Raw genomic sequence first — 22,174 nt, forward strand, 5'->3', positions numbered from 1 at the left:
AGGGACCCCATACATCAGGTGTCCTCATATCAGTGTCCACATACATCCGGAGTCCCCATACATCATGTGTCTCCATTACAGTGTCCCCATCCATTAGGTTCCCCCATCACAGTGTTTTCATACATCAGGTTCCCCCATCACAGTGCCCCTTACATCAGAGTTGTGCCCCACCCACCCCTTCCCTCTTGCACTCACAGATCATAAATGCTGTTCCCACCTGCAATGAAGGCAACTCCTCCTACCTCTCCTTGCGCTGAGACTGAGGTGAGTTTTCAGTCTCAGTGACAGCTCTCTTCTGCCCCTGTAGGAAGTAGGAGAAAGCTGAATCGTCTCTTCAGCAGAAGCCAGCTGCTGCTCCTTCTGACAGGAGTGACGTTGCACATTTTTTCTTGGCCCTAATCATGGGCCCCCATGCATCTGGGGCCCCTGGGCAGTGGCTAGGTGTGCCTATTCATTAAGATGGCCCTGCACACTCCCATCACTCAATAACAGATTACCGGCTGTGGTAATTCACATTTACTCCTTGGAATCCCATTGACCAATTATGGTGGTATTACTGCAGGATTCTGTTATTTAGCAGAGTGTGGCATGTACAGCCCATACAAGATCCATCACCGCTTAACTTAGATCTGGGTCAGGGGCATGGTTGCCAATCGCCAGTAAATTTACTGACAGTTTGCAAAAATCTGTGATTTTTTTTTACAACTGGCAGTAAATATCAGGGGCTGATAATTTCATGCTGTATTGACTTTATAAGTGTAAATCAATCAAATTACTTTGTTATAGGTATTGTCAGTGTTTCCATATCATGTTTATACTGTTCAAATATTTAATGTGTTAGTTTTCAATAGTAGTTGTTTACTGTGCTCCGCCAGTTAATTTGTCATGTTTTGTCAGTAAAAAATTCTACGGGGGGGGGCTTGGCAACCCTGGTCCGGGGTTTTAACATTGTTCTCCAAACTGCTAATGAAATTATCATGGACTTGTTAGGGGACCAAAAGGGAGACCCCCCCCCCCCCCCCCATACCTAGCATAGCAGATGTGCCAAACTGGGAGCTCAAATTAGATATTTTACCAAGTGCCAAAGAGACGGTTATGGGCCAGATCCTCAAAAGAGATACGCAGGCGGATCTGCTGTTCCGCCTGCGTATCCCTGTTTCTATCTTTGGAACTGATCCACATAATCAGTTTCCAAGAGATAGACAGAAGATCCGACATGTGTAAGGGACTTACACTGCCGGATCTTAGGATGCAGTACCGCATCCGCCGTTGGGGGCATTTGGCGTCGAAATGCCTCTTCGGGGTATGCAAATTAGCACTTACGGAGATCCACGAAGCTTTTCAGCTTCGTTTTTTCTCCGTAAGTATTAAGTTGCATGTGTAAAATTAGGGCTGCTTTTACAAAGTGTAAACTGTTTACACCTTGTAAAAGCAGACCCTTCTTACCCGCGACGCTGTTATTTATTTATTTTAATTTTTTTTTTCCCGCCGTATCTTTTTTTTTCCCGACGCAATTTTTTTGACCCGGCGCGATTCACGAAGCTCGGCGTAACGTAATTTCGGCTATGCACGTCGGGGAAATGACGTCACGAGCATGCTCAGTACGTCCGGCGCGGGAGCGCGCCTAATTTAAATGGGACTCGCCCCATTTGAATTGGGAACACCTTACGCCGGCCGGATTTAAGTTACACAGCCGAAAATTTCTAGGTAAGTGCTTTGTGGATCGGGCACTTAGGTAGAAATTTTAAGCCAGTGTAACTTAAATGGGAATTTTTAAGTTACGGCGGCTGTAGTGCTTTCTGCAAAATGTTTTTAGAGAAAGTCAAAATATGGTGACAGAACACCCCAATTCTGTAGCTACACCACTCAGGAACAATTAGTTATCATTCCATCACACATAAAGCATGCAATCTTCCTTTACAATCACTTCCCCTTACAGGCTTAAAAACACAACACAGAAAAAAAAGAAGCACACAACTGACAGGACACCGAGACATAACATTTGCTTCATTGAAAATCACTATTTCCTAAACGGGACCTTCCGGGACAACGGCGCTGATCCAAAAAACTGAGGTTGAAAACGCCAACAAAGCTTTTCTTTATGTTTAATGACAAGAAAAGGCACACAATGTACCAATGATGTAAGGAAGGCTGGAATCAGGCGTAGGGCACAATATACCGATACATTGGGAGACCGCTGAAGATCTGAGCAGTGAAAACAGGTAGCTATAATGAACACTATACTTACATATAAAATTAATGAAGAACACCAGGTATTATACAGTTTTAATAACATGCTGAATTATAACCAGAAAAAGCAGACTGATTGTAGAGTTTAAAATTTCTAATTATTAGGGTGAGCCTCATTATGGTATAATTAACTGGATGGATACACTGAGCTACATTGTAGTACAGTTATACTAAAATAATGAGTATGCAGAACATTCCATTGAGGAATCAGAATTCCCAGCTGGACTGGTACAGTAAATACAGAAGTGCAAAATTACAATATACAGTACGGTAGATAGAAGGATTAACATGTACAGCATTGCATAGCAGTTAGAACGGGACAATTAGGGTGTACAAGATTTGCAGAAAGTTACCTAACAGACAGATTAGAGTGCACAGCATGGCAGCACAGGGAGATTAGAGTATCCAGCATGGTAAAACATACATTTTAGATACAGATCAGAGCAGGGGTGGACTGACAAGTCATGGGGCCCCTGGGCAATAGAAGATTATGGGGCCCCCGGCTTACAGATGGCCACCACGCCAGGAGGCATTGCATAGGCAGGGCAGCTAAAATCTCAGGATTTTCACATCAAAAGGATGTCTGTTTTGGACATATCAGGGACAGATGTAAAAAAAAAAATAAAAAAAAAGATTTTTACATACTGTCCCTGGTTTTATTGAGCCTGGCAACCCTGATGGGCCCCCCTAGTGGCATGGGGCCCTCGGGCACTGCCTGAGAGTCCCAATGGTCAGTCTGCCCCTGGATCCGAGTGCACAGAATTGTAGAACATACAGACCAGAGTGCACAGAACTGTAGAACATAAAGATCAGAGTGCACAGAATTGTAGAACATACAGATCAGAGTGCACATAATTGTAGAACATACAGAGCAGAGTGTACAGAATTGTAGAACATACAGATCAGAGTGCACAGAATTGTAGAACATACAGATCAGAGTGCACAGGATTGTAGAACATACAGATCAGAGTGCACAGAATTGTAGAACATACAGATCAGAGTGCACAACATTGTAGAACATACAGATCAGAGTGCACAGGATTGTAGACCATGAAGACCAGAGTGCACAGAATTGTAGAACACGAAGATCAGAGTGCACAGTATTGTAGAACATACAGATCAGAGTGCACACACTGCACAGCATTGTAGAACATACATAGATTAGGGTGCACATCACTGTGGATTAGAGATAGTATACAGTGCAGTATTAAGTGCAATATTGTAGAACAACAACATGGGGGGGGGGGGGGGGGTTATTTACTAAAGACAAATCCACTTTGCTCTACAAGTGCACTTGGCAGTGCAGTCGCTGTAAATCTGAGGGGGACATACAAGGAAAATAAAAACATTTTTGCTTGCACATGATTGGATGATAAAATCAGCAGAGCGTCCCCTCATTTCAGAACTTCCCCTCAGATCTATAGCGACTGCACTTACAAGTGCACTTTCAAGTGCACTTGTAGTGCAAAGTGGATTTGACTTTAGTAAATAACCCCCTAAGTGTATAGCATTGAAGAGTAGGAATTTATAGACTACAGCATTGTAGACCAGAAAGAGTGCACAGTATAGTAGATTCGTGAGACTGGAGTGCACAGTTTTGTATAACAGGCAGATTAGTTGCACACAGTTGTAGAACAGTGAGATTAGAGGGCACAGTATTGTAGAAGAGTGAGATTAGAGGGCACCGCATTGTAGAAGAGTGAGATTAGAGGGCACAGTATTGTAGAAGAGTGAGATTAGAGGGCACAGTATTGCAGAAGAGTGAGATTAGAGGGCACAGTATTGCAGGAGAGTGAGATTAGAGGGCACAGTATTGTAGAAGAGTGAGATTAGCGGGCACAGTATAGTAGAAGAGTGAGATTAGAGGGCACAGTATTGTAGAAGAGTGAGATTAGAGGGCACAGTATAGTAGAAGAGTGAGATTAGAGGGCACAGTATAGTAGAAGAGTGAGATTAGAGGGCACAGTATAGTAGAAGAGTGATATTAGCGGGCACAGTATAGTAGAAGAGTGAGATTAGAGGGCACAGTATAGTAGAAGAGTGAGATTAGCAGGCACAGTATAGTAGAAGAGTGAGATTAGAGGGCACAGTATAGTAGAAGAGTGAGATTAGTGGGCACAGTATTGTAGAAGAGTGAGATTAGAGGGTACAGTATAGTAGAAGAGTGAGATTAGTGGGCACAGTATTGTAGAAGAGTGAGATTAGAGGGCACAGTATAGTAGAAGAGTGAAAGTAGAGGGCACAGTTTTATGGAATAGTGAGAATAAAGTGCTCAGTATTGCAGAATTATGAGATTAGAGTGTACAGCATTGTATACCATAGATTAGAGTGAACAGTGTTGTAGAATATAGAACATACAGATCAGAGAGATTAGAATGTAGGACATCACAGAAACTATAGAATTAGAGTTTGTGGCATGGTAGAACTGAGACATCAGAGAGCACAGAATTGTAGAACAGAGAGGGTAGAATGTACAGCATCATATAACAGAAACATGAGAGTGTGCAGCATTGTGGAGCAGAGACATCTGAGTGTGCAGCATTGTAGAACAGACATCCGAGAACACAGCATTGTAGAACAGATATCATAGAGGACAGCATTGAAGAGCAAAGACATCTGAGTGCGCAGCATTGTAGAGAAAGACATCGGAGAGCACAGCATTGTATAGCACAGACATCTGTGTGCTCATCATTTTAGAGCAAAGACATCTGAGTGTGCAGCATTGTAGAGTAAAGACATCTGAGTGCGCAGCATTGTAGAGTAAAGACATCTGAGTGCGCAGCATTGTAGAGTAAAGACATCGGAGAGCGCATATTTGTATAGCAAAGACATCTGTGTGCTCATCATTGTAGAGTAAAGACATCTGAGTGTGCAGCATTGCAAAGTAAAGACATCTGAGTGCGCAGCATTGCAGAGTAAAGATATCTGAGTGCGCAGCATTGTAGAGTAAAGACATCTGAGTGCGCAGCATTGTAGAGTAAAGACATCTGAGTGCGCAGCATTGCAGAGTAAAGACATCTGAGTGCGCAGCATTGCAGAGTAAAGACATCTGAGTGCGCAGCATTGCAGAGTAAAGACATCTGAGTGCGCAGCATTGCAGAGTAAAGACATCTGAGTGCGCAGCATTGCAGAGTAAAGACATCTGAGTGCGCAGCATTGTAGAGTAAAAACATCTGACTGCGCAGCATTGTAGAGCAAAGACATCTGACTGCGGAGCATTGCAGAGCAAAGACATCTGACTGCGCAGCATTGCAGAGCAAAGACATCTGACTGTGCAGCATTGTAAAGACATCAGAGAAAACAGAACCATAGAACAAATACATCACAGTGCACAGCATTATAGAGCGGAGACACCCCAGTGCACTTCATTGCAAAACAGAGATCAGCATTGAAAGTCATTAATACAGCAAAATCAGGAGATGCATACAGAAAGAACGTTGTCACAAATTTGGGTGTTGTTACCATCTAGGAAATAAGAAAACTGATCATCACTGGAAAAGAGAAGCACAATATAAAGGATCCAGGACATCAGAGATGGATCCGAAGTTTACAGTGCAATTATTGCTGCTTATACTCGGTAAGTCTCCCTCTGAACAGTAACTATGTAGATTCCTGACAGATATATGGAAAGACATAAAATTATAAGAGAGTGCAAAGAGCATTGATGAAATGCAGGGAGCAGAAAACAATATATTCCTTCCCATCATTATGGGGCTGTCAGAACAATAAAAGTTGATTGCTGATTGACTGCTATAGGTTATTGCAGGTCGTACTCTTCTCTTCGCTCCATAAATAAAGTACCAGATGACAAGTATAGCTGAGCAACTTAAGGTCTTCCAACTGTGCTGGATTGCCTAATATGTGGGGACTTTTTTTTTTTTAGAGCATAACTCTCTTTTCTGACAAATTTGATATCGTAATGAGGGTAAAGTCAAATATTCCACAGTGTAGATATTATTGATCTCTAATCCACAGGTTGAAGCATTTGTGTGAGACATTTCGAAAAGGTGTAACCTGTTTTGGGCTTATTGACTATCATCAGTGCAGTACATGGGTAAAATGCAGGGGCGGACTGACCATTCGGGCACTGCCCGAGGGCCTCATGCCACTAGGGGGCCCCATCAGGGTTGCCAGCCTCAGTAAAACCAGGGACATCTGTCCCTGAAATGTCCCTTACCGACATCCTTTTGGTCTAAAAATCCCAAGATTATAGTTGCCCCGCCTCTCCAGTACCTTTTTACTGTGTGTATGTGTATTCTGTGTGTATGTACACTGGGCCGGATTCAGATACATTGGAGTATCTTTCCGCCCGGCGTAACGTATCTTAGATACGTTACGCCGCTGTAACTTTGGGCGCAAGTTCCGTATTCAGAAAGAACTTGTGCCCTAAGTTACGGCGGCGTAACGTATGTGGGCCGGCGTAAGCCCGCCTAATTCAAATGGGGATGTTGGGGGCGTGTTTTATTTAAATTTGCTTTGACCCCGCGTATTTTACGTTTTTTTTTAAGGGCGCATGCGCCGTTCATGAAAAAATCCCAGTGAGCATGCTCAAAAATCCGCCGCAAAACGTCATTGCTTTCGACGTGAACGGAAATTACGTCCAGCCCTATTCGCGAACGACTTACGCAAACGACGTAACATTTTCAAAACACGACGCGGGAACGACGGCCATACTTAACATTAGCTACGCCAAATATAGCCGGGGTTACTATAGCCGAAAAAAGCCAAACGTAAACAACGTAAAAAATTGCGCCGGCCGAACGTACGTTTCTGAATCGCCGTAACTACCTAATTAGCATATTCCTTGCGTAAACATACGGAAGCGCCACCTAGCGGCCAGCCTGAAAATGCAGCCTAAGATACGATGGTGTAAGACACTGTCGGATCTTAGGGAAATCTATGCGTAACTGATTCTCTGAATCAGGCGCATAGATACGACCTCCCGCACTCAGAGATATGACGGCGTATCAGGAGATACGCCGTCGTATCTTGTATCTGAATCTGGCCCACTGTGTGTATACTGTTTATGCATACTGTATGTGTGTGTGTGTATACTGTGTGGCCCCATAATCTATTGCCTGGGGGCCCCATGATCTCCTATTGCCTGGGGCCCCCATAATCTCCTATTGCCGGGGGCCCCATAATCTCCTATTGCCCAGGGGCCCCATAAGTTGTCAGTCTGCCCCTGGTAAAATGGCTTCTATTGAGTGGGGCTTGGGGAGCCAGAAGGTACAACCCCACAGGTTATGGTGGATTGGGCCAAAAGGAACCAAGAAACTCTCTAATGAACCAGCGATAAACACAGCAGAGTCTTTTCAAAACAGAATACATCTTTTTGGGCAACTAGTAATAATTAGTCAGATTCAACTAGACTTGTTCTGCAATATTGATGAGATTTTTCTGCTTATCCAGACTGCTATTTTTAAGTTCTAAAGAGTATCAGGAACATACCCCAACATTCATAGCCACACGGGTTGCTCAGTCACCTTAACCACTTCAGCCCCGGAAAAATTGGCTGGCCAATGACTGGGCCATTTTTTGCGGCAATGCGTCGCTTTCCTGGCAGTAAAGGGGTTAACCACTAGGGGGCGAGGAAGGGGTTAAGTGTGTCCTAGGAAGTGATTCTAACTGTGTGGGGGCCGGGCTTCGAGTGACACGACAGTGATCACTGCTCCCGATCACAGGGAGCAGTAGATCTCTGGCCTGCCACTAGACAGAACAGGGAAATGCCTTGTTTGCATAGGCATCTCCCCGTTCTGCCGCTCCGTCACACGATCGCGGGACACCGTACGTTGCTTTGCCTGCCTGTGCCATTCTGCCCACGTAAATGTACGTTAGGCAGTCTGCAATTTGTTAATCCAATCAGCATGGAATATGTCAAGGCAGATGTTGATTGTTCAAGAACAGAATAGGAAGAGTGAATATTTGTGGAAACACCTTGTTCTAATATTCCAATGTTGCCACAAAGTGTCCAATAAGTGTTAATTCTTTGATTTACAAGGCTGAAGGTGTGAATTTTGTGAAATTGGAAGGGCAGAGATGGTAAAACAGCAGTATATGTGGTTGACTCAATCACAAATACCAAAAACAATGAGTTTATTCTTAATTTTCGAAAAGCGAACAGTTGTGCAGATTCTATCCTGTGACTAACTGTCCATGCCAAACAGCTGGTTATATCACACATACAAGAAATAGAAAACCAAAAATATCCATGCTAATGAATGATAGTGTTAACCACTTCAGCTCTGGAAGGATTTGCCCCTTAACGATCAGACCATTTTTTGCGATACGGCACTGTGTCGCTTTAACTGATAATTGCGCGGTTGTGCGACATTGTAGCCTTTTTTTCTCACAAATAGAGCTTTCTTTTGGTGGTATTTGACCACCTCTGTGGTTTTTATTTTTTGCACTATAACCAAAAAAATACGACAATTTTAAAAATAAATAAATACATTTTTTACTTTTTGCTATAATAAATATCTGAATTTTGTTTTTTAAAACACATTTCTTCATCAGTTTAGGCCAATATGTATTCTTCTACATATTTTTGGTAATAAAAAAAAAAAAAATGCAATAAGCGTATATTAATTGGTTTACGCAAAAATTATAGCATCTACTAAATAGGAGATAGATTTATGCAATTTTTTTATTATTTATTTATTTTTTATTAGAAATAGCAGCAATCTGCGATTTTTAGTGGGACTGCGACAGTGCTCTGGACAGATCGGACACTTTTGACACTATTTTGGGGCCATTGACATTTATACAATGATCAGTGCTAAAAAAATACACTGATTACTGTGTAAATGTCACTGGCAGGGAAGGGGTTAACACTAGGGGGCGATCAAGGAGTTAAATGTGTTCCCTCAGCGTGTTCTAACTGTAGGGGGATGGGACTGACTGGAGGAGGAGACCAATCGCTGTTCCTGATTAGTAGGAACAGGAGATCTGTGTCTCCTCTCCTGTCAGAATGGGAATTTGTGTGTTTACTGAGCCACGATGATGTCACAACCTTATATTCACACGGGAGTCACAGCCTGGGCACAGGGCCCTGATCAAAAATTCTAAAATCAAAAATTTGTAAATTAGAAAATTAGAAGATCCAAAATAAGAATAGTGTTGCTCACGAATATTCGTATTGCGAATATTCGGCTCGAATATGGCATATTCGAGTATTCGCGATATATTTCGAATTTCGCGGTGAATATTCGCTATTCCGAATATTCACATTTTTTCAATTTTATTTTTAAAACAGATCACATCCTATCGACGTCTAAAAGCATTGCTGGTATGATTAGAGACCCTGGGCCGAGTAGCTAAGCTGAGGCGATCCTTTTATGTTGCCGAATATTAAAAAAAAAAATTGCGAAATTTCGCTAATGCGAATGCGAAAATGATTGCGAATTTTCGATAACTGTGGTAGGAGGACTCTGATTGTCTCTGATGCAAAAGGGGGGGGGCTTTGTGTATGTTTCTGTTATGAATATTTGTATGTTTGATATTATTTTTTTTTGTAAGAAGGAAAAAATTGCGCATACCTTAAAAAAAGGGGAGAATACAGCAGCAACTCAAAAATGTTATACAACATAAATTAATACAAGACAGAAAATGGAGTCGCTCTACAAGAATAAAAAATATGTCTAGTGACAAGACATGTGGGCAAATTATAAAATAAGCAAGTGCAAATAACTTGTGAAATACACAGTGAAACAAATATATAAAGAAATATAGTCCCAATAATAGAAAAATAATCTTTCATAAAAATGTCTTTGATATGTGAAGTGAAAAAAAGTCCAAAGCATGCAGCATGAACGTGTTCAATCTTCAAGGTGTTTGATTGACAAACGGCTGTGACAGATGGATAGAGTAAAGAATCACCACCAATGCAAAACACTTTTTATTTCCTATTGTAAAATATCACGAATATTCTGAGCCAATCAGAGTGCTCCTTCCGCATTTGCCGAATATTCGCAATTATTTTGTATTGTAAAATATCACGAATATTCGGAGCCAATCAGAGTGCTCCTTCCGCATTTGTCGAAATTTCGCAATTATTTTGTATTGTAAAATATCACGAATATTCTGAGCCAATCAGAGTGCTCCTTCCGAAATTTCGCCATCAATATCGCATTCGCATTTTGCGAAATTTCGATACAATATCACGAATATTCTGAGCCAATCAGAGTGCAAAATATCACGAATATTCTGAGCCAATCAGAGTGCTCCTTCCGCTGTTGTCGAAAATTCGCAATTATTTTCGCATTCGCAATAGCGAAAATTCACAATCATTTCATTTCGATAAAATATCACGAATATTCGAATTTAGCGAATATATCTCGAATATTCGACTATATATTCGAGATATATCGCGAAATCGAATATGGCGTATTCTGCTCAACACTAAATAAGAAACAAAATCTGAAAATTCGAAAGAATAACTAACTAATAGTAACTAACTATTAAATTATAGGTATTGGAATTTCCTTTTAAATTTGTCTGTTAGTAAATGTTACGAATATAAATGTATCCAAAGTTACGAATTATCCGAAATAACAAATGCTGCATCTAAACAAATGGAACGGAACAAATTAATAATAAATAATAATAAAAAAAAGTTTTTATTGTTATTATTGTTATTTATTATTATTAATTATTAAGTTGTCACATTCCATTCGTTTAGATACGGCATTTGTTATTTCGGATAATTCATAACTTCAGATACATTTGTATTCGTTACGTTCACAGCCAAATTTGAAATGAAAATTCCAATACCTATAATTTAATAGCTAGTAATAGTTAAAGTGGATGTAAACCCCAAAAAAAAAAAAAAATTTTTGATGTCACAATGTAGAGTATAAGATTTCCTATCATCTGTGCCCAGTCTTGCCACACAGAGTTAATCCAGCACTGAGCAATCCTCTTTTAATGTTCAGTGAAAATTAACAGAATTCCAGATAAAAGCTTGCCAAATTATAAAGTCCGTTTCTCTCTCCTTGCTTTGTGTTACAGGTTATTTACATATCTAGAGCTTGGACATGTTTATCATATGTTATGTTATGTTTATCATAATATGAGGTGATCCAAAGTTCATTGTATATTACCAGGATATGTAAATAACCTGTAACACAAAGCAAGAACAGAGAAACAGACTTTATAATTTGGCAAGTTTTTATCTGGAATTCTGTTAATTTTCACTGAACATTAAAAGAGGATTGTTCAGCGCTGGATTAACTCTGTGTGGCAAGACTGGGCACAGATGATAGGAAATCTTATACTCTACATTGTGACATCAAAACAAATTTTGGGGGGGGGGGGTTTACATCCACTTTAAGTTATTATTAGTTGGAGGGGAGTTTCTAGGCAGAAAAATGAGAGCTCAAAAGCCTGATGGAGCAGCTTCTTTGCGCTTCTTTGAGATGCAGTGTTAATCTACAAGTAAGCTTTATTATAAATCTAGTAGGTAAAAAAAAAACGGTGTTTACTACCACTTTAAAGATTTAAAATGGGAATACAATGTTGCAAGCATCCCTGGAAGTTTAATACCTGTAGTTTGTTCATTGTTTTGTTCATTGGTACGTTTACTAGACTGCAGTGATGGCCCATCCATACGGGATGCAGGGGCACTCCATGCACCCGCCCCCTAATCTATATGCAGGGCACCGGACACATGGATTTCAACTGGGTTTCTTTTTTTTTTATGCACGTGTTTATAACCTGAGTCTCTAATTGGCTTCAAAAAAGTGTGGGCTCTGGGGGCCCAAGAAAAAAAAAATATTGAGCACCAGCCGCCCCTGCTAGACGGTTTGGCCTGCATGCATATTGAAGAAAATAGAAAAAAGACAAAGAACGTAAAGAAACACAAATATAGTGGATACTATTCTTCTATGAACAATTACAGTTATCAGAATGGATTATTTTACATTTCATTTCTGTACCTAAGCTCTCTCTTCCTGGTGGAATGGTGATGACAATGTGGCATCTTTTATTAACCACTTGAGGACCGCCACACGACGATATACGTCGACAAAATGGCACGGCTGGGCACAAGGGCGTACATGTAAGTCCCCTGTAAGAGCCCAGCCGTGGGTCACGCAGCGCGCCGGCGGCGGTGCGCTCGCGACCCAGTCCTCTCCTCCGTGACTGTCCCCGCAGAATAGGCGGACCCGATCGCCGCCAGTGTCCCGCAATCGTTTCACAGAGAGGAATAACGGGGAGAGGTGAGTGTAAACAAACCTCTTCCTGTGCTTCCTAGTGTGGCTGTCACTGATCGTCTGTTCCCTGTGTTAGGGAACGACGATCAGTGATGTCACACGCACAGCCACGCCCCCCACAGTAAGAACACTACCTTAGGGCACACTTAACCCCTACAGCGCCCCCTGGTTAACCCCTTCACTGCCAGTGTCATTTTACAGTAACAGTGCATTTTTATAGCACTGGTCCCAAAAATGTGTCAAAAGTGTCCGAATTGTCCGCCATATTGTCTCAGTCAAGAAAAAAATCATTGATCGCCGCCAATACTAGTAAAAAAAAAAAATTATTAATAAAAATGCCATAAAACTATGCCCTATTTTGTAAACGCTATAACTTTTGCACAAACCAATTGATAAACGCTTATTGAGATTTTTTACCAAAAATATGTAGAATATGTATCGGCCTAAACTGAGGAAAAATTTTTTTTTTTTTTTTTTTGACATTTATTAAATCAAAAAGTAAAAAATATTGTGTTTTTTTTTTAAATCGTCGCTCTTCTTTTGTTTATAGCGCAAAAAATAAAAACCGCAGAGGTGATCAAATACCACCAAACGAAAGTTCTATTTGTAGGGGAAAAAACATAAAGATTTCATTTGGGTACAGTGTTGTCATTCAAAGTGCAACAGCGCTGAAAACTAAAAATTGGTCTTTGGAGGAAGGAGGTGAAATTGCCCTGTATGGAAGTGGTTAAAAAAAGAGTGGGCTTGGGGTGCAGGCATTGGTTTGCTGCCCCCCCACCCAAAAAAAAACAAATATTGAACACCAGCCGCTACTGCTAGACAGTTTGGCCTGCATGCATATTAAAGAAAATAGAAAAAAGACAAAGGCCCGGATTCTCAGAGGACTTACGACGGCGCAGCGCCATGTACGCCGTCGTAAGTCCCAATCCGAGCCGTCGTATCTATGCGCCTGATTCTTAGAATCAGTTACGCATAGATATCCATTAGATCCGACAGGCGTAAGTCTCTTACGCCGTCGGATCTAAACTGCATAGGTGGCGCTTCCGTCAAATTCCGCGTAGAGTATGCAAATTAGCTAGATACGCGAATTCCCAAACTTATGCGCGGGCGACGCAGTAAAGTTACGACGTTTACGTTAGGCTTTTCCTGGCGTATAGTTGCCCCTGCTATATGAGGCGCAGCCAATGTTAAGTATGGCCGTCGTTCCCGCGTCTAAATTTGTACTTTGGAGCAATGCACACTGGGAAATTCCACGGACGGAGCATGCGCCGTGCCGCAAAAACGTCAATCACGTCGGGTCACAGTAGTTTAACATAAAACACGCCCCCCCTTCCACATTTGAATTAGGCGGGCTTACGCCGGCCGATTTACGCAACGCCGTCGCAACTTACGGAGCAAGTGCTTTGAGAATACAGCACTTGCCCGTGTAAGTTGCGGCGGCGTAACGTAAATCGGATACGTTACGCCGACGCAAAGATACGCCCATTGTACAAGAATCTGGGCCAAAGTACGTAAAACAATACAATACTATTCTTGTATGAACAATTACAGTTATCAGAATGGAATATTTTTTCCTGAATGTTTCATTTCTGTACCTAAGCTCTCTCTTCCTGGTAGAATGGCGATGACAATGTGGCATCTTTTATAAATCTTTAAAAACTGTCTGTGTTGCCCTCAGACCCCAGTTAGAACTACATTTCCAGACTCTTGCTGTTTTAATCTGAATAATGCACTGATGTATTTTAATATAAAGGGTGCCTGCTGTTGCTGTGCACAGGGAGGCCTCTAGTGGACACTGCTTGCAATAAACTATTTCAATTATAAACCAATAGTAAGTTCTCAGCAGTAAATTACACAATAAGAGCATAAGGGCCATATTAACCCCTTCCACTCTAACACCTGTACACCCCCTATGGACCAGAGAAGTTTCTACATTTCTGCTTTGAGCTTGTTTCTTTGTCAATTTTACAAAAGCTGCTGCCACAAGGCTTAGCTTTGCAGTAGGAATTATACCCCTTTCTGCTTTCGGCAGGCATAGTGCCCACCGAGCCTGACCCATTCAAATGAATAGGGCCTCTCTGCCAGCACCCTGCAACTGCGTGCATAGCTGTGCGCATGTGCAGGGTTCAAAGCATTAAAGCAGGCAGTAAGGAGGTCAGGAACAAGAGAAGGCTCCTAGTGGCGCCAGTACTGAACAGACAACCATTGATCTAAACTTTATGAAGTCCCTTGCCCGCACAAAGAGTCATCCAGACGAGGCTCTGAAGAAGAGGGAAACCTTGAAACGCGTTGGTCGATGTGTCTGCAAGTGTATCGGAATTTTTCACATGGACAGCGAATGATTTTATGTTAAAGCTATGACACAAGCACTGATTTGTGAGTATATTCACCTCTGTTTTAATTAATAAGAACATGTATCGAGGATATTGCGCTAGGTCTGCGTGCCCTCAGTTTTTTCTATGCTTTCAGTAAGGAGGCGAAACAATGCCTCTCACCACCTGTCGAATGCTCTCTGAAGATTTAAGATCACTCTTTAGAGCTAAAAGAAAGTTTGAAGCCTTTAAAGTGTTTGTTACCCAAAACATTTTTTAAGAAAAAAGGATCCTACTTCTTTAAGATATGTTAACCGCGTGTGCTGTGTAATTTGGCCCCCTGTAATACCAGGCTGATCCTGTCTGGTTTTTCCCTCCCACTGTAAACTGACTACAGTTTATCATGGCTGCTGAGCCCTGACACCATGGTCAGTTTATGTGCCTCTGCCATTCGTTGCTATCTGCATCTCTCCACTGTCCTCATCTGTCCTCCTCCCCCCCTCCCCTCCCTGCTTGTAAGCTGGTACCAGCACCACTCTGCTCCCCTCCCTACTGCTATAAAACTATGTAAATGTAGCACTACCCCCATAGGAGCTGCTGGATTAGATTTGGGCCTGCCGTTACCTCACTGTTCACCACATCTGCACTAGGGGTTCACATTGGAGAGTTGTACACCAAAACTCTGCACCAAACACATAGGGCTAGATTCAGAGAGATTTGCCTATCTTTAGGCGGGCGTAGCGTATCGCATATACGCTACTCCGCCGTAACTTTGACAGGCAAGTCCCGTATTCAGAAAGATTTTGCGGCCGAAGTTACGGCGGCATAGCGTATATGGGCCGGCGTAAGCCCGCCTAATTCAAAATAGGCTGGTAGGGGGCGTGTTGTATGCCAATTTCTAGAGACCCCACGTATTTGACTCTTCTAACGAACGGCGCATGCGCCGTCCGTGAAAGTATCCCAGTGCGCATGCTCGAAATCACGCCGCAAATAGTCATTGCTTTCGACGTGAATGTAACTTACGCCCAGCCCCATTCACGGACGAGTTACGCAAACGACGTAAAATGTGAAAAATTTGACGGCTGTCCGACGTCCATACTTAACATTGGCTGCGCCATCTTTTTGGTGGTTTATCTTTACGCCTGAAAAGGCCTTACGTAAACAGCGTATCTTTATTGCGACGGCCGTGCATACGTTCTTGAATAGGCGTATCTTGCTGATTTACATATTCTAGGCGTAAATCAGCGTACACGCCCCTAGCGGCCAGCGTAAATAGACAGCTAAGATACAACGGCGTAGTAGACTTACGCCGGTCGTATCTTAGCAACATTTAAGCGTATCTCAATTTGAGCATGCGCTTAAATATACGACGGTGCGGATTCGGACTTACGACGGCGTATCTACTGATACGCCCGTCATAAGTCTTTCTGAATCTAGCCCTTAGTTTCTTTTTCCAATGCTTTTATTAACAACGTCAATTAGAGGGCTGAAGGGTTAGGGGAGATTCAGATACCTTGTTTTGCGGATCACGGGTACTCTCTTGGATCCAGAAAACAAACAGCTTCCACACTGGATCTACCGACCACCGGATAGGCCTCTCTCACTGGCCTAGCAGCCGGTGCGATGCTCAGTCAAAGTCTCTGCCACAGAATTGATGAATAGAATAGGGTTGTTGTACAAGCCTCTGCCACAGACTTGTATAACCAAGTAATCCTTTGTAAAGTCAAATAACAGCTACACAGTACCAGTTTCTTTCAGCCATCTGGCAGTACTGTGAGGTAGATCGGCCCGGGGTGCATCCCTCAATTGAGTCTCCAGGCTCTTCCTGAGATACCGTATTGTTGCTCGGTCCTCTCTGGGAAAAGTCCTCCCCTGGTTCCTCCAATTGTTCGGCTTCTTCCCACAGGCAAGACAGCACAGGACCACCCCTGGACCAGTAGACCCCAGGATCTCCTGGGCCTACTTTCGGTAACGCAGCCTTGGGCCAGCAGGCCCCGAGGCAGAAGAACTGCCACGACACACCTTAGGCCAGGAGGGCCATCAGGTCAGAGAGACCCAATCCAACAGTGTCTGTACCTTAAGTACCCTCTCCCAGAATGCCCAGCCACAGGAACACTCCCACTGGGTTGTCTCTGGGGAAAAATTACTTAATGCATCCATCCTGCTGTGTTTCCAACCTTGACCTGTGGTGACAGCGACACTCTTGACCAAGCGGAAAATTACACAGCACAGCTGAACTGACACAGAAACCAGCAATTAACAATAATCATTCTGAGCTAACTACAGCTCAGATAACTTTAAATTTAAATATTGCGCCTACTCAATAGGAGCAGGGCGCTACATAAAGTTTATACCATCCCCTCTGTTAGATAAGAACATGTGTCAAAGTGTCTGTGCAGATTTCTACCTGTTTTCACAGAACCTCTCGGCGCTCATGTGACTCCTCGACTCTCTCCTCCTCCCTGGCTGACATCAGTGGGAGTTATTGTCCCCACCCCCTGCAGCTGTCATACAGGAGAGCCGAGGAGTCACGTGGGCGCTGGGAGGTGCTGGGAAAACAGGTAGAAATCTGCACAGACCCTAGGACACATGTTCTTATGTAACAGAGGGGATGATATAAACATAACATAGTTGCTTAACAACCACTTTCAGGAGCTCATATGGGACACACAAGACTTTCATTTTGTGATAATGGGGGTTATTTACGAAAGGCAAATCCTCTTTGCACTACAAGTGCAAACTACATGTGCAAAGTGCACTTAAAATTGCACTGAAAGTCGCTGTAGATCTGAGTGGGACATGCAAGTACAATAAAAAAACAGCATTTTAGCTTGCACATGATTGGATGATAAAATCAGCAGAGCTTCCCCTCATTTCAGATCTACCCCTCAGATTTATAGCAACTTCACTTCCAAGTGCATTTTGCACTTTTAGGTTGCACTTGTAGTGCAAAGTGGATTTGCCTTTCGTAAATAACCCCCCATTGTCTTGCAAAAATTATGTCGATTGCTTTAGAAAAAAAAAGGAGGAACAAAAGAAAAAACTTGTTCATTTAAAATAAAGAATGTTACTGATGAGTCATTTTTTTAAGCACTCTCCACCCGCCCACAGTAGTTTTACTGCTGGCGGGCAGCAGTAGCTACATGCCAGGTGACGTACCTATACATCGCCCAGCACATGCAAACTGATTGCAGTGGCCAGGGGATCACATGATTGCTATGTGATCCCAATGTAACCACAACTGCTATGAATGGGTTCCATTCATAACAGCTCTGCTTGGTATTCTGATACTTTGATTGGCCCACAGCTATCACATGGTACCTGGGACAACCACAGCACCCTGTACCATATGTTTAGCTGTAGCCATTACAGTTTACTAATAATCAGAGCTTTTATGAATGAAACCCATTCATGACAGTTCAGAATATTGCTGTTACAGTTAGGGGCCCAGATTATCATAGGGCTTACGACGGCGCAACGCCATGTACACCGTCGTAAGTCCTAATCTGGGCCGTCGTATCTATGCGACTGATTCTTAGAATCAGTTACGCATAGATATCCTTTAGATCCGACAGGCGTAAGGCTCTTACGCTGTCGGATCTTAAATGCAATTTTTTTTTTCGCCGCTAGGTGTCGCCTCCGTCGTTTTCCCCGTCGAGTATGCAAATTAGCCAGATATGCAAATTCCCGAACGTAAACACGTTCGACGCAGTAAAGTTACGACGTTTACGTTCGGTTTGCGCGGCGTAAAGTTGCCCCTGCTATATGAGGGGCAACCAATGTTAAGTAAGGCCGTCGTTCCCGCGTCGAAATTTAAACATTTATGTCGTTTGCGTAAGTCGTCCGTGAATGGGGCTGGACGCCATTTACGTTCACGTCGATACCAATGACATCCTTGCGACGTCATTCGGAGCAATGCACCCTGGGATATTTTCCGGATGGCGCATGTGCAGTACGTTGGGCACGGGAACACGCTTAATTTAAATGTTCCACGCCCCCTACCCGGCTAATTTGAATTAGGCGGGCTTGCGCCAGGTGATTTACGCTACGCCACCGCAACTTTACAGGCAAGTGCTTTGTGAATAAAGCACTTGCCTGTAAAACTTGTGGCGGCGTAACGTAAATGACATATGTTACGCCGCCGCAGAGTTAAGCCGGAGCTACGAGAATCTGGCCCAAAGTGTTTTCCCTGACTCTGACACGAACAACCTTCTCCTGGTCACCCTAACCATATACAAAAGGTCTCAAAGGAATTCAATGTATTTAAAAAGCCAATATCAAACTTCTCATACTTGCTTCCTTTTGGTCTTTTATATATCATTTATAGTATTTTGTAATATATGTTTGATTAGTGCACAAAAATACCTGTTGATCCATCTGGAAATCAAGTGAGCTTATAACCTCCTGTGCTCACTGCAGTATAATCAGCTGTGTCCAGTTCATCTAATGTAGGTGAACTACGGAACACCTCCTCCTTTATTGTAAAGATGATGAGAGATGAGGGGGTTCTGTAGTACAAATCAGGATCAAGCAGACTAGGGGGGCAATATTACTCCTGTACTGGTACTGTACAGTGAGTGAGCCTTGTCACCAAGGAGAGCTAGTGTGTTAATGTCAATGATAAAAGTAATGCAGCCACCACATCCAAGGCTACAATGTGTGAACTTTTTGTTCTTATGCTGAAATGTTAATACTCTATAAAAATAAGTAGTGGGGCCATAAAACCTGGCATCACTTTAAGTTTTTATGTTTTTTCCCTCGTATGTGTAGCTCTATACTGATAACAATGTATTCTGTAAGCAATACATTACACATTATATCCAGTTTCCCACGATAAAATAGGAAGAAGCTTTCAAATTTTAGAAAGCTACAATTTATTTAGGTGATGAGCTATTCACTTTTGCTTCCAGAATGCAGAAATCAACATGGACAGTGAAGCATGCAAACAGGAACAATACAATGAAATTTAGATATTTTAGAAAACGAACTGAACCATTCTAACTAATTTAAAGCCAAAGTCCAAAAAAACATAAAATGGCATTTAATGCAGTAATATGTTAATTAAAAATAAAAAAAGACACATATTTCCAGACTGATTTTCTCTTTATATCAGATTCAGATATTACCCAACACAGGACCACAAGACTGGGAGAGGCAAGACCAACCATTATAGCCAGTGAGGCTCCAATGAATTGCAAAGTGCTGTCAGTCTTATACAGGGAACATGCTTACAGGAGAGCAGAGCACAGGAATAAACTTCATGAGTGCACTGCTGCTCCTTTATTGTCCTATCAGAAGGTTGGAGGAAGGACAGTTGTATAACATTACTGTTTTAGAAGTGGTGTCAACCTTCTATAAGAGGTGTGTCATGTACAAAAGTGGCTGAATAGAATCACAAATCGCATGGCAGGTCAATTCGTAATTTAGCTATTTCTATGTGCTTAAAATTGAGTTTGTTATTCTAGTAAAAAAAAAGATGACATACGGGTAGGTTGGGAGTGCTGTTCTTGAACTCTGGGAGCATCTAGAACTACCTGGAGTTAAGTTGTGTTGGGAGTCAACCCCTCTAACTGAGAATCTTGAGTGTCTTCTGTCAAAATGTCTTTAAAATGTCCTCTCCTTGCTCCTGCTTAGCTATTACCCTTCTATTTCCTGAGATAGGTATGAGTATCGAAAAATACCACCCATCACCACACCACCACCAAATCCACTACCATCTTCTCACCACTACCTCCACCATTCCACCATCACACCACCCCCCAAAAAAACACCTCCCAAAATAAAAATGTTAATGTTGAAAATATGCAATGTGGCAGAGGACTTGTTATATAGTGTATATTTGGAGACCCCAGCCCCCCCCCCAAAAAAAAAAAACTAAATAAATTTGAATAAATACAAAGGAATGTGGACTGAAATGTGAATTTTGGACACCAGTCACATGGATTAAAAGGGTTCATCAGCTTTTTACCAGTTGTTAGTGCTGCCTTTGAGCATTGGCACAATGGTGGACATTTAAGTAAAAATGGTGCACTCAAAATCTGATGCAGCTGTGCATGGTAGCCAATCAGCTTCTAACTTCAGCTTGCTCAATTTAGCTTTGACAATAAAAGATGGAAGCTGATTGGTTTCTGTACAGAGGTGAACCATACTTCGCACTCTCCAGTTTTAGTAAATCTCCCCAATGTGGCATTCACTGAAATATTTTGAGGTACTCCTAGGAGGCCATATACATAGAGTGCTTTCTTTTCCCCAAGTTGTTAACCATAGATATGTCACTTTGTACTATGTTTTATACTTTTAAATATATTTTTAGTTTTATACTATTTTTTTTAGAAAAATATAAAACTTGTTTTTGGAACATTTTACAGCTTTTTCTCTTTTCTTTCATGAGTTATTTCTGTGCCACCTTTAATTTCAGTCGAGGTAAAATTTCATTCTATGTTTAAATTCAGTCTCTGTGGATTCCCAATTAATGTGATCTCAGTTTGTAAAAAAAATAAAAAAACACCTACTTTCCTTACTTAACTGTCCACAAGATGCATAGGACAGTTCCCGAGGGCAGCCGTGAGATGTGCAGATGAAGAATTAAAGGAGTTGTAAAGGTTTGTTTTTTATTTTCTAAATAGGTTCCTTTAACCACTTCCCGATGGCCATACAACTTTGTACGGCCGCAGGGTGGTTCTACTTCTCTGGGAGGCCGTCTTTATACGGCCTCCGCTCTTCCTGGCCACTGGGGGGCGCGCGAGCGCGCCCAACGCATCACTGGGATGCCGATGCGCGTGCCTGGCGGCCGCGATGTCCGCCAGGCTCCCGCGATCGGCGGTTACAGAGACAAGGATGTGGATCTGTGTGTGTAAACACACAGATCCATGTCCTGTCAGGGAGAGAGGAGACCGATCTGTGTCTCTTGTACATAGGGACACAGATCGGTCACCTCCCCCAGTCACCCCCCTTCCCCCACAGTTAGTAACACTCACTAAGGTACACATTTAACCCCTTCCTCACCCCCTAGTGTTAACCCCTTCAATGCCAGTCACATTTATACAGTAATTAGTGCATATTTATAGCACTGATCGCAGTATAAATGTGAATGGTGCCAAAAATGTGTCAAAAGTGTCCGATGTGTCCGCCATAATGTCGCAGTACCGATAAAAAAAATAATAATAATAATTCTGTCCCCTATTTTGTAGGCACTATGGGCCAAATTCTCAAAAAGCTGTGCAAATTTTGTATTATCTAACTTATGTCATTTAAGTTACGGCGCCCTAAGTTGGTGTCGTAAGTGCCGTATCCACAGCGCATTTGCGCACAAAATTGCGCCATCCTTAACCTAAGTTCCAATGCATAAGGCGTGGTTATGGCAAGTGGGAATTAAGTGGGCGTGCTTCATTGTAATGAGCC

The 22,174-nt window shown here is 42.3% G+C and overlaps 1 long non-coding RNA gene across 1 annotated transcript in view; it reads left to right on the forward strand.

Annotated features, from left to right (window-relative positions):
* The first annotated feature begins 1,843 nt into the window (after positions 1–1,843).
* The window catches only part of LOC120933232, a 48,656-nt gene continuing 28,325 nt past the window's right edge, over positions 1,844–22,174 (forward strand). Inside the window, exons 1-2 of the long non-coding RNA XR_005748072.1 lie at positions 1,844–2,222; positions 5,720–5,827. This is a non-coding gene — a long non-coding RNA (uncharacterized LOC120933232). The remainder of the gene's footprint in view (positions 2,223–5,719; positions 5,828–22,174) is intronic.

The sequence above is a fragment of the Rana temporaria genome, chromosome 3 (assembly GCF_905171775.1).
Source record: "Rana temporaria chromosome 3, aRanTem1.1, whole genome shotgun sequence".
In the NCBI taxonomy this organism is placed as follows: domain Eukaryota; kingdom Metazoa; phylum Chordata; class Amphibia; order Anura; family Ranidae; genus Rana; species Rana temporaria.